At 42.1% G+C, this 12,272-nt stretch overlaps 1 protein-coding gene across 6 annotated transcripts in view; it reads right to left on the bottom strand.

Moving 5' to 3' along the window:
• The window catches only part of FAT3 (FAT atypical cadherin 3), a 613,920-nt gene that overhangs the window by 310,917 nt on the left and 290,731 nt on the right, over positions 1–12,272 (bottom strand). The gene's annotated exons all lie outside the window — the stretch shown is intronic.

Here is a 12,272-nt window from a genome sequence, read left to right as displayed (position 1 = left end):
ACTCAACACACTGATATACAGCACAGATCCACATATACAATCTACTTTCTTACAATTTTCAATTAAGGTGCCAATATGCTATCAAGAAGCAGAGGACTCCCAAATCAAACACCGTATCCAAGGAAAGAAATGCATTTCCATATGGAAGGGCACTCATTTGCTAAAGTAACTGCAAAGACCCAGAGACACTCATGCCAAGGACAGTTTCAGCATGAAGGCTATAAAGTAACATACTTGTACACACAAAGCCTATTTTTTTTTTTAAAGAGAGATATGTGGCACCCAGGTGGAAGAAACAAGGTAATTTCAAAAGTCCTAGCTTTCCCTTGGCAGGGGATTCGGGTAATAGCTTGCCAATTGCTGGTTACTGCGGCCAAGGACCAGGACTGCTGTGTTCAAATTGCTGGCAATGGCCACCTATTGTTTGTGAATTTCTATCTTAGCAGGGACTCTGCAGAGAGGCTACTCAGGACAGCAGGCAAGTGGATTTGGCCAATACTTGCAGGGGTCATCGCTGCCTAATGCAGACAAGTCACAAGAGAGCAACTTGAGAAAGAGGACACCTATGAAAATCTCCCTAGAAAACTTCCTGAATCTTTAGCCAAATATATACATATACATATATATACATATATTTGTGTCTATACATATATATGCAGATGAATGTCCTCTGCAAAATAATCATAAAATATTATTAACAATTAACCACTCTAATCACTGAACATTTACAAAACCACAGCTTGAAGCCTGTTGGCTCTTCTCACTTGGCTGGTAGTCTATTCATATAAGCTGGGAGGTGAGACATCATACAATAGCTCACACAACCAGAGGAAAGGAGCCATTTGGAAATTCGTTGGGTGAACTCAAATACAGACACTTTGGCATCACTTTTATGGCTTAATTCTCATGTTATCTGCTAAATACCATAGAAAATGATTTAAAACAAAAAAATGGCTTTTCATTCCTGAAAGTTTCTCCCCCTTTCTGGTCCAAAGGCCCAGAACTACAGAGGCTGGAGTCCACCCCAACGCTTGGATTTACAAGCTGTGTGATTAGGGAACATTTGTAAAAACTCTCCGATCCTCAGTGTCCTTATCTATAAAATGCAGCTAATCACAATACCCTGCTCTGGCTTGATAGCACCAGAGGAAATGAGAGCATATGTGTAAGGCAGTTTCTACTACTGAAAAACGCTGGCTCTCATTTCTCTCTCTGTATCCATGGTGTAGTGGACGAGAACACGGGCTCTTGGGTCAGGGAATCTGTCCTTGAGTCCTGATTCTGTTATTTACTAGTTGAGTGACTCTGGCACGTCAGATTCTGAACTTCATTTTCTTCAGTGATAAACTGGGATCGATCATCCTGATACTACAAACTTCAGTGCATTACTGCGAGTATGAAATAATGACTGTTCAGTATGCTTGGCAGACACACCACAGTGTAAGTTATCATCATCATCGTCAACCTATACTTTCACTAAATGCCAAAATCACAACATTCTTATATGTCTTTTTCTACTATTATTTGGGATCCACCACATAATCCCTCTTCCAGCTCTTTGGGGCCATGTAACCAATGAGACGAGAAGGGAATTTCAATAATAGGCTAACGGTGGGTGAAAAATAAATTCTTAATCTCCAACATAATAAAATGCAATGGCTACGTTATGATGAAAGCAGCAGAAAACATTTTGAGCGGGCTTCTTGGTTTGAAATATTCTTAAATACAACTCAATCTCCTGCTTGTACTAAAATGCAGGTTATTGCTTGTCCTCACTAAAAATGTCCTAATAGTGGGGAGAATGCCTCTAAGATAAGAAAAACGTGAATGAGTCTGTGAGGAAGTGGGTATCCAATAATATCTATTATCTTTCCAATATGAAGAGGCAATTATGATATTTTGAGGCATTTGGAACTATTCTGCACATAAAAGAAGTACTCTGTAATGGGGTTTTCAAGCTTGCATAGCCTTAGAACCAGACACTATTATGATCTTGGCAGGCTAATTAGCCAGACTTTCTTTTTTAAACAACTGACTTAATTTACTAAACAGAATATGAGCTTGATGCCAACACTCAATGGTCATTGCTGGTGGCAAATGGAACCTACAAATGCCAACTTCTCTTACTTCAGTATTAAATTCTAAGTTCCACACCAAATAACTAGATTATGATTCAAGAAAAGCTTTGATTTAAACTCTGTTTAAAATATTGTCTTCTTAGTAAAGAAACCCTCGTTCCCTCTCTTCTCTTTCTTCCCAAAACAAAAACAAAAGTCCGTCTTTGAAATGATCCTTCACTAAGGTGACTCATAAAAGCTATGTGGGTGTGATTTTCTTGGGAAACTTAGGCAGAATCTACATACCATGTCCCATGAGAAAATTAATTTTAGGAACTGGACATAGCTTTGAAAATGGTTGTAAGGGCCCTAAAAATTGAAAAGTTATCACCATCAGATTCAGAGAAAAGACGTGCACTTTCTCATGTTTAAATAACATCATCGTGTTAATTTCCTTTCTCTGTTCCTTTCCTCATGGCGAAGAGAAAGATAATTCAAGGACTAGGAAGGCAGCCTCAGACTGTCCTTGTGTTTAACCAGAAGAGCCTAAGCAACAACTGTGGCTAAGAGAAAGTTCCACGGAACAGACATTCCTTAGGGAGCAGGTTCTGTTAGGATGAACGGTGTCCAAAGGTCTCAGCCATAACTGGTTAGAAAAGCCCTTGATATGCTAGAAAAAAAAATTGATTTCATCTCCGTTTTTGTTAGGAGCAAACCAAAGCTCAGGGAAACCAGGTAACATGTCACTGATCTGACAAGTGATCAGACCAAGGGTCAGGTTCAGATATGTCAGACACAGTTGATTAAAAGCCTGTGACTCTACAGGAATGGTTGCTGCCTCTCATTAGCCAGAATCCTCCTTTGTAAACGGAGACCTTGGGACTGATAAGATGATCTCTAAGATCTCACTGGGAACAAATATTCTATAAATCAAAGGCTTATACTGCCCATAGATTCCAGCCACTGAGGCCTCTGTCCCTACAACACAGAAGGCACCCTTGGTTCTCTGTCAGCCATGCCTCCCCCCACAAGACCAAGAGTCTGAGGAGCCAAGGAGATGTGCCCTCTTGGGGTCGGAGTGTGGCCCTCCACACACATTCTAAACTCCAGACTCTAGACCAAGCTCTGGTTTAGGGATTCTGGAATTCTCTAAGTCAATGACCACCTAGAGCCTGTTTCCAGGCCTGTGGGGGTCTCTTCACTGGGTCCATCCTCCCTGGTGCAGACCACGACTCCACGGTGCCTGGGACAGCAGACTGGTTAAGAGGCGGCCATTTACAGCAGGCAGGTGTCGGGCGTGAGCGAGCAGAGCTTGGCCGTGTGGCCTGGGGTGTCCACGCACGGGCACCCGCAACAGGGTCAGGGATGAGAGAGAAGCTGGGTGGGACTAGGGGGTTGGCAGGGCCTGCTCTCCCCCTCCCTGTGTCTGGTAGTCACAGGATGTGGAAAACTCTAGTTTCAAACACGGCCTCTCAGATTCGGGTATTTGTCAAAGTTGGAGGATGGACCACACTTCATTAACATTTTCACTAGCTTGACTTATCACCTTTAAATATTTATACTAGAGTGAGGTATGTGGATCTCAATTTGGTCTCTTTTTGATCTCTGACCTGTGAAAGGTAAGGCCACAGGCATGTTTTGTTAAGCTGGCACCTACGACTGCTTCTTTTCCATTTGAACTAACACTGTATAAACATGGAGGGATTGCACATGAAAACAGTGATTTGTAGCATCTCTTGAAGAAAGGACCATCCACTCCAACGCAACATTCTGGACTCAGTCATCCTTTGGGATGAAGAAGGGACAACTCCCTTTAGACAGGGTGGGACTGTCCAGCCATCTTCAGTGGTTTAAGGTAAAGCTTCCAGCTGAACCCGCCAGAACATAGCTAATGCTTTCTGTGTAGTTGTTTGACCAGGCCCACATCACTCCCTTATGTTGCCTACCTGCCCGGGTAGGCATCTGAGCACAAGACCCCTGATCTGAAGAAACTTTAAGGTGTTAGCGAAATCACCTCACCTAATAGGATCTTCTGGGGAAATTAATCTAATTGAGTTTGTTTTGTGAACAAGTAAGTGTCATTTGATGTGATTGAAGATATAACCCCTGGCCTCACGGCTCTCTCACTTAAGACAAGAACATACAGTAATCACTTGAATTGAGAGAGAAGTCTCTCTAACTACATCTTCCTTCGGTTCAGGGCACGCCAGATGAGCAGTTAGTGAAAGAGATCCTTCCTGACTGCACTCCCAGAAGCAAATTACCCCCTTAAAAAGCCTTGTTGAAAAATAATGAATCTAAACAATAAGACTATCATTTGTAGCCTCGTGTTGGAACCTTAATTTGTAGAAGAAGGGCAATGTTTATGCTTCACGGCATACGATAATATTTTTTTCTTAATACTGAAAACGCCATGGTGACTCCAATTTCAGCTGAGATCAGAAAGCACCGGCACACGGTGTATGAAAGCAAAATTAACTATGGCCTCCACATCCCATCTTAGTTTTCTCTCCTCATCATGTATTAATCTTCTGGGTACTGTTCTACATGTTAAAATACAGAGTATGAATTGCTGTTAATATGCTGTTGCCAGGTTAAAGTACTAGAGAATGTGAAGATGTCAGAAAACAAATCCCAGAGAGAAATGAAACACTGTTTTCCTTAGCTTATGATTACCATACAAATAGACTGCTTCTGAATTTAAATTACAGTGACAAAAAAAAAAAATCCTTCACATTCACTTCAACACACCGACAAGGATGGAAGGGCAGGGAAGCTGCACACGGCTGTTCTGGGACTATTATCACCATTTCTACGGTTTCACATGCAAAAACACAATCAGACAACACACTCTCACTTGGAAACTTGGAACGCAGCGTGTTGCAAAACATTACAGCAGATGACGTTTCTTGAATGAAAAGCAAAAATCTGTTCTCCTCATACCGCCGGGAAAAGTTATGATAAACAACGTATGGAAAACCTAACACGTAGAGAGGGAAGAAGGGAAAAAAACGACGGTTTCTCTAAGTAGAGTTGTGAATGTTTCTAGGATCAAAAGCTTCAGTTCAGAAATGCCCGGTCACATCTACTACCAGCGATCCTCCCAGGATGGCAAGGCTATTTGCTAAGCAACAACACGTCCAGGGGAGGCTCTGCAGCGGCTCCAGGATACAGCAGGAAAGACCCACGGCTGCACAGGGGGAAATGCTGTCTTTAAACAGATGCCCGGCAATGCAAGCTCCCACGCAGACCCAGGCCGTGGGGAGCGGGTGCCGCCTCTGCCTCCGCACCCTCACGTTCACCTGGCCTTTCTCTCCGTGGCCCGCGTGCCGACGCCTGCACGTTTTAAAGGTGAGGCTCACGTCGTCTGCACTCCCGGGCTGCTTGGCTTGGAAAGTTGATGCCTGGGTACAAATTCGGACCTCATTATCTGTAATCTCTCAGAGTAAGAATTCTGGCAAATCGATTCTCTCCCTCATTTACCCATTCATTCACATTCAGTCAACGAACATTTACTAAATAGCAACTGCCTGCCAGTCACTGTTCACGGCAGAAGATGGCAATGGTCAACAGACAGACAAAAGCCCTGTCCTCGTGGAGTTTCCATTCCCACAAGAAAATAAAGAATGAGCAAAATAAACAGGTTAGATATACTTTGTTCAATAGGGGTTAACTGCTAATGAGAGACATAAAGGAAGGAGGGGCACAGGAAGCATGGGGAGCTGCAGTACTAGATGGGGGTGGCGAGGAAGGCTAAGTTAGAGGGTGACACGGAGGAAGAGACACAGTGAGCCAGTAATGTGGGGGGGATCAAAAGGAAGAGCATTCTGGGCAGCAGGACCAGCGGGGGCCATGGCCCCAGGGCATGGGGGTGGCCAAGTGCTCAGGTGACATCAGGAGGGCAGTGAGGTGGGGCATGGAGGGGCAGAGAGGGGAACCCATCAGACCTGCCGGGAGAGGACGAGGGAAGAACTTGGGTTTTGAGTGAGTGAGACCGAACTTTTTTCAGCATCTGTGGAACAGTGAATATTAATCACAGCAAGTGCCTCGGACAGCTCTTTGAGACCTGGGCACAGGGTCTGGCACATCTCATCTCAAAATTAGTCATTCTCTTCACTGCCTTAGGGTCTGACCACAAGAATGGCCATCCCGCTCCCTTCCAGGAGCTCCCTGAGGGCTGAGTTGGCTGCTCCTTTCTGCCCCAGAGGAGAGAACTGCCCATTGGAAGCCCTAGGAGTCTTGGTCAACCCTAAGAGCTTTTCTGGTTGGGGACAGGACTCTGGGCACCTCTGCTAAGGGTGACTCTGTGAAAATCCTGGCTTTCACAGTGTGACTTATTTCCTGGGTTGGAGGAGACAGGTCAGGTGATGACGATCATGGTTTGTACTAGCGCATGTGTGATTTGCGGTTAAAACAGATTGGTGGCCCTCCATTTCCTTCTGAGAAGGTACAAGCTTCTCCTCACCCACGTGCTTTTCAAAAGGTGTTCATTTGAATGTTTAGCTGAGTCCCAGAGGTCCCCAACCAGGACCAGCTCAGATTCTTCTTTCCACGAGAGGGCTGACAGTGGGGTTCATGCACACGGTAGCTCCTCAGGGCATCGAAGTATTGGTTTACAATCATTCTCGTCCTGACAAAGAACCTAGGATGCCGGAGAAATTGGAGCTAGAAATTAGAGTCAGGAGCTTTTTGTTCAGTGGGGATCAATAAAAATGACAGCAAGTACTGCAAAAATTGTAACCAAGGTCCCCGGGAAGACAGCTGTGACAGACGGACCCTGCCTACCTTGAGGGATGACGTGTGACTCCTTCATACTCCCAGGGCCTAGCACAGCGCCTGACTCAGAGAAGGTTTTTCAAATGTGTTTGTGGGATTAATTAATTCATAATCATTATATAAGTCAAGGTACAATAATATCAACTCACGGACGGCTAGAGAATATTTATTTGCGACAAGCATATGACATTGACCAAATCCAGAGGTACATGACAAACTGCTTCCAAAATTTTGTTTAAAATGAGGTTGTTAGACATCTGGCCTTACTTGTACCGCAACCTCTTTATTTTAACTCTCAATATAATGGTTGGCCTTCTTCAAAAATAAAGCATCTGAAGGATCCAAGTAGGGTGGTTTAGTAACTGAGATGCGTCTGCTGCTTTTGACTCTGAGGGGTAAAATTCTAATTCCAGAGAACCTTTCTATAGGTTGTCTAGGCAGACTTCCATCCTGTAAAAGAGGTTATTCTAAACCTATCATGGATGAAATATGTGAGAGTTTTAATACTGTCAAGCATCATACAAATTACAATTATGACTGTAATTATTATTATGATATCTATTAGCAAAGACCAACTCCCATTTTTCCTCCTGTTTATGAAAGTAAAAGGCATTTCACAAATAATTACCTGCTTCTCCCCGCACAGAACAAATTACATTAAAATCCAACATACTCAAAGGACAGTGTCACAGAGATAGAAGGGCACTGTGACATTGTTTTAACCACGCCCACACCTTTAACCATTTCAGTAAATGTTAAAATCTGGCACAAGATTGATGCTGCAATTCCCAAAGTACTTTGATAACCTAGGATAAACTGATTTTTAAAAAGACTAATGACCGCTTAATTTTCTTTTATGAACACTAATGAAATTCTCAGGACTATGTACATTCTGATGACTTGCCGACTGTGTCAATACAAAATTTCTTTCAATTCATCAGAGGCAAGTGAATCCAGAGATGACATTTTGAAAATAGTTCAAATGTCAAAGGGAAGTTTAAACAAAAGCAATTAGTCAGGAGAATTTCAACCATGGTTGCATTTCAGACAGGCATAAGCACTTTTTGCTACAAAAGGAGTTCAGAAATCCCTGTGCAATATTAATAAGTGATACATATGATCCAAAGCATGTATCTTCCTTCCTTCCCTTTCCTTCCTTCCCTTCCTCCCTCCCTCCTTCATTTCCTTCCACATTTCCTTAGAACATCTGCCGTGTATGAAGTACTACCTTGGAATGGATAACAACTGTCTTATTTCCTACTGTACCCTGGTGCCTACCACAGTGTCTGACAAACAGTAAGTGCTCAATAAACAACACTAAATGTGGAATAAGTCAATGAGTAAACAAATGATGAGTAAGAAATGACCTTCTCATTCTGAAAAATCTTTTCTTATCATACAAATACCAACACAATTAACTTACCCTATAAACAGTCTGAAAAATAACATTTATATAGTTTTGCTTGCTTTTGCCAGAGAGCTTGGATGTTGGAAATCAGAAAAATACACCAGAAGGAAACTAATTCTTACTGTCTATGATTCATTTTGATAAAAAGTGGGCTTTCTAAATCGTTTGTTTCCAACAATTTTCCTTTTATGGAAACAGGCCAGAATTGTATGGTCCCACCTGGTTTTATAGAGAGGCAGCCTCTTCACCAAAGCACTTGGTCCAGGAGAGGAGCAAAAACAGCCTCTGATCTCTGACACAGACGCCCTGAAGCCTGGCTACTGACGCTGCATCGCTTTTACTCGGGAGGAGGCAGCTTCAAGTTCACCCTTCGGAGCCTGGTGATTCTCAACCTACTTGCTATTCTAATCCCTTCTTTATATGATGTCTCAGCAGATGAGAAGCAGCAAATTAGAAGGCAGCGCCCTGGAAAAGAGGCAGACCGATGACAGAGGCGAGTGCTGGCAAGCCACGCTCAGTGAGGAGGCCCGAGCAGTAGCACACTTGATGGCCCCAGACAACAACGAACAGTCCAGAGGGAAACCCTCTATCCGTGACAAGCTGCGTGACTTGTGAGGCCCCATGCAAAATGAAAATACCAAGCGCCTTGTTCAGAAATTGTTAAGAATTTTCAGACAGTGCCAGTCGAGCATTAAACCACACGAGTGGCCCTTCTGAACATGGGCCCAGGTGACTGTCTAGGTTGTAGGCCCATGAAACCAGACCTGCTGGCATCATCATGTTCAGTCTACGATGCTTGCAAATGGGAAGTCATATTTAACCCACTTTAGAAAGTAGTCCAGAAACACAGGTGTTCTCTTGCCTTTTGGCACTTACAGGGTTAAACTTCAGTTCTATGGGAAAACCGTTTATGTATGACTCCTCCGTCTTGGGAGGTACAAGACACAACTAAAATTCCAACCTGCAGCTTTCATAACAAGCTCAGGATTCACCCTCAGACACGGTTTTCCCTTTGTTCTCAAGGGTTCCCGTCTTGTGAAAACAACCTGTTTGTTCTTTTAGGGCTGAGAAATTTCCAATTTCTTTGTGTTCCTTCACCTATGCACAGAATCCAAAATCCATAAAGGCTCATTAAATCAGAGGGGAGTGAAAACCCAAAATACCTTAAGTCATTTACTGATCATTACAACCCAGCAAAGCATTGATGGAGATCTCGTGAAACCATTGCTCATGTTTCCAAACATATGCACATAAATAGAAATCCACCAAGACTATCTGATTAACTATAAAAGTGAGACTTTGGAGACTGATGATCAAAGTCCACTTTACCCTGGAAGTTATTTCATTGGGCACTAAAAATACTTAAATACAAAATTACAGAAATATGTCTAAATCTAGTTTCATAATATACCATTTTAATAAATAATCCTATTTCCTGTGCATGAACATCATTTCTTCAGAGAAAAGTATTTCTCACTATGACAGAAAACAATTTAACTAAGTAAAAAATGAACAATTTCGTATGTACATAGCCAAGATGAAGTATGTCTTTAGAAAATAGGAAATTTTACAGAGAAGAGAAATTAACTTAAGTGGTAGGAGGTAAAATTGAATTTCTCTTGCTTAACAGGAGTATCTGTAATGGCCACATATTTTAAAATGTGCACTAGCAAAAAGACTCAGCATTTTCAACCTATAATAGTCTATGTCTAATGTGATGGATTTATTTTACATCTCCTTATTCATGTTCTGAGATGTTTTCCCTCTGAAAATAACCAATAAATATTATAACCATTTACTATTGCCAGGAAAAAAATGTCCCATAAAAACCTTTAATATTATGCACTTAATCTCTTCATTTTAAAGCTGTGTGACAGCAACAATGAATGACAGTTGATGGTGAAATAATCCTGCACTATGAGATCTTAAAAGAGTAGAGTTCTTGTTTTAACATCCTTGGACCCTCCATGCCTAGCACAGTACTGACCTAGTATACAGTAGGCACTCATACAAAACGAACATGTAGTATATATCGGGGATCTTCAAGGCATTTAATCAGATTGATTCTTTGTCAGTTTTCAAGAAAGTATTCTTTATAAGCAAATCCTGACGAAAGACAAGGATGTCAAATGCATTCAATAACTACAATAGTTAGTATCTGTTGAGCACTTCATATGTACAGGCTAACCTTTATAAGATACAATAGTCCGTTAAATTAGTCCTTAACATTAGTCAGTTAAATCCTAGCAACAACTCAGTTAGTATCCTCATTTTACTGATGGAGAAACAGATCCACAAGAAATTAAGAAATGTGATTATTGCCACAAGGCTAGCATGTGAACGAGATGGGGCACCAATCCAGGAAGAATCCATGCTTCTCCTGGGTGTACTTGGTAGATTTCAGAGTATGAAAGTCTGAGAAGACAGGTGGTTATCACGCACATCTTGTTCAAAAGGTTAAGGATAAAGAGGGTTAATTGGCTTTTAACTGAATTGTTGGCGAACCTTCCTATGAAACACTACAGACAAAATGTAAAGCAGTAAACATCTATCTAAGAACTATTTATAAAGAAAGACAGGACGTAATCCAGGCATATGCTGGAGACCACAAATATTTTAGGTCATGACCTACAGAATTTCACAAATAATAGATGAAAAGTGTTGGTCAAGATTCAAGCTAATGAGGTTGAAAAATCCCAGCAATAATGTGACTTCTAAAGACAGATGCCTTTCACTGATTTCCCCCCTAAGTACCAAATCTAAAGGCTTCTTCTGGGCTAGAACCTTCATGCACAACCGACATTAGAGAACATTTCTTCTTTCCTGAGCCTCTCCTGACTTGGTTTCCACAGCAACAAGTTATGGCCCTTACAATTATTAAAGAGACTCCCATTTCAAATTCTGATGGAAAAAGTATGTATTATTACTACAGGGTACATTAGAGGATCTAAGGGCAAAGAGTACGGCTGAGTTTCACTAACCCCTGGACCAGCCACTGAAAAGCCTTCAGGATGAAGCCAGTCAAAACCTGTCTCTCAGCTGCTACATGACCACAATTGCTGCCTTAGTCCATTTGGATGGCTGTAACAAAATATCATCGCCTGGGTATCTTATAAACAACAAAGATTTATTTCTCACAGTTCTGGGTGCTCAAATCCAAGATCAAGATGGATGTCGTGTAAAAGTCACCTCCTGGTTGACAGACTGCATCTTCCAGCTGCCTCCTCACACGGCAGGAAGAGAGAGGGATCACCCTGAGATTTCTCTTATAAGGGCACAAATCCTATTCATAGGGGCCCCACCATCATGATCTAATTATTTCCAAAGGCCCCACCTTCAAATACTATCATATCATATCAAACCTAATTTCATTAGGTTTCAACAAATGAATTTTAGAAGGACACAAACTTTCACCCACAGTTGTCAGGTCATAACTCCTCAGTTCCACAACAGCCAGAGATTATCTCTGAATCCCAATATCAAATTCCTGGAAGAGAGAATCTTTGTCCCAGGGTCAAGGAGCGAAGGGTTAGGGGCCAGTACTCAGAGAAAAGGGATGTTGTGGGCTGGGCAGATACCTCAAAAGTTATTCATAACAAGGTATCTTCTCTGTGAGATTTCAGGCCTGATGCTCCATTTCATTATTCCCCAAAGACTGTCTTCACCTCTCCTGTTCACCTCTTCTCAGAGTCACCAAGTCCTGGGTAGTTGTATTTCAGTCCCCTTTTGCCCCTCCCTTCAGCGTCATTGTCATTTATAGACTATTAGAGGTAGATGGTCTCAGGGTCTTCAATGGCAAATAAAATTCTTTATACCAGCTCCCCACTCAAGTTAGGCTGAAGTGGAGGCCAAATGTGATGAAAGGCTGTTATAAGCGATTAATAATGTCTGCCATGGAGCAGGAAAGGGAGTAGCAGCAGGTACTGGTGTTTTTGATTTTTGTTCACTCTGACTGACAGGTAAGAATCCTATCCTGAAGGCTATAGACATGAGGTAAACCTGTCCACTGTTACAAGGGTAGTTAGTGGCAA

Source organism: Camelus dromedarius, chromosome 12 (assembly GCF_036321535.1).
Source record: "Camelus dromedarius isolate mCamDro1 chromosome 12, mCamDro1.pat, whole genome shotgun sequence".
NCBI classification, from domain to species: Eukaryota; Metazoa; Chordata; class Mammalia; order Artiodactyla; family Camelidae; genus Camelus; species Camelus dromedarius.
This window is presented reverse-complemented; position numbering and strand designations above follow the sequence as displayed.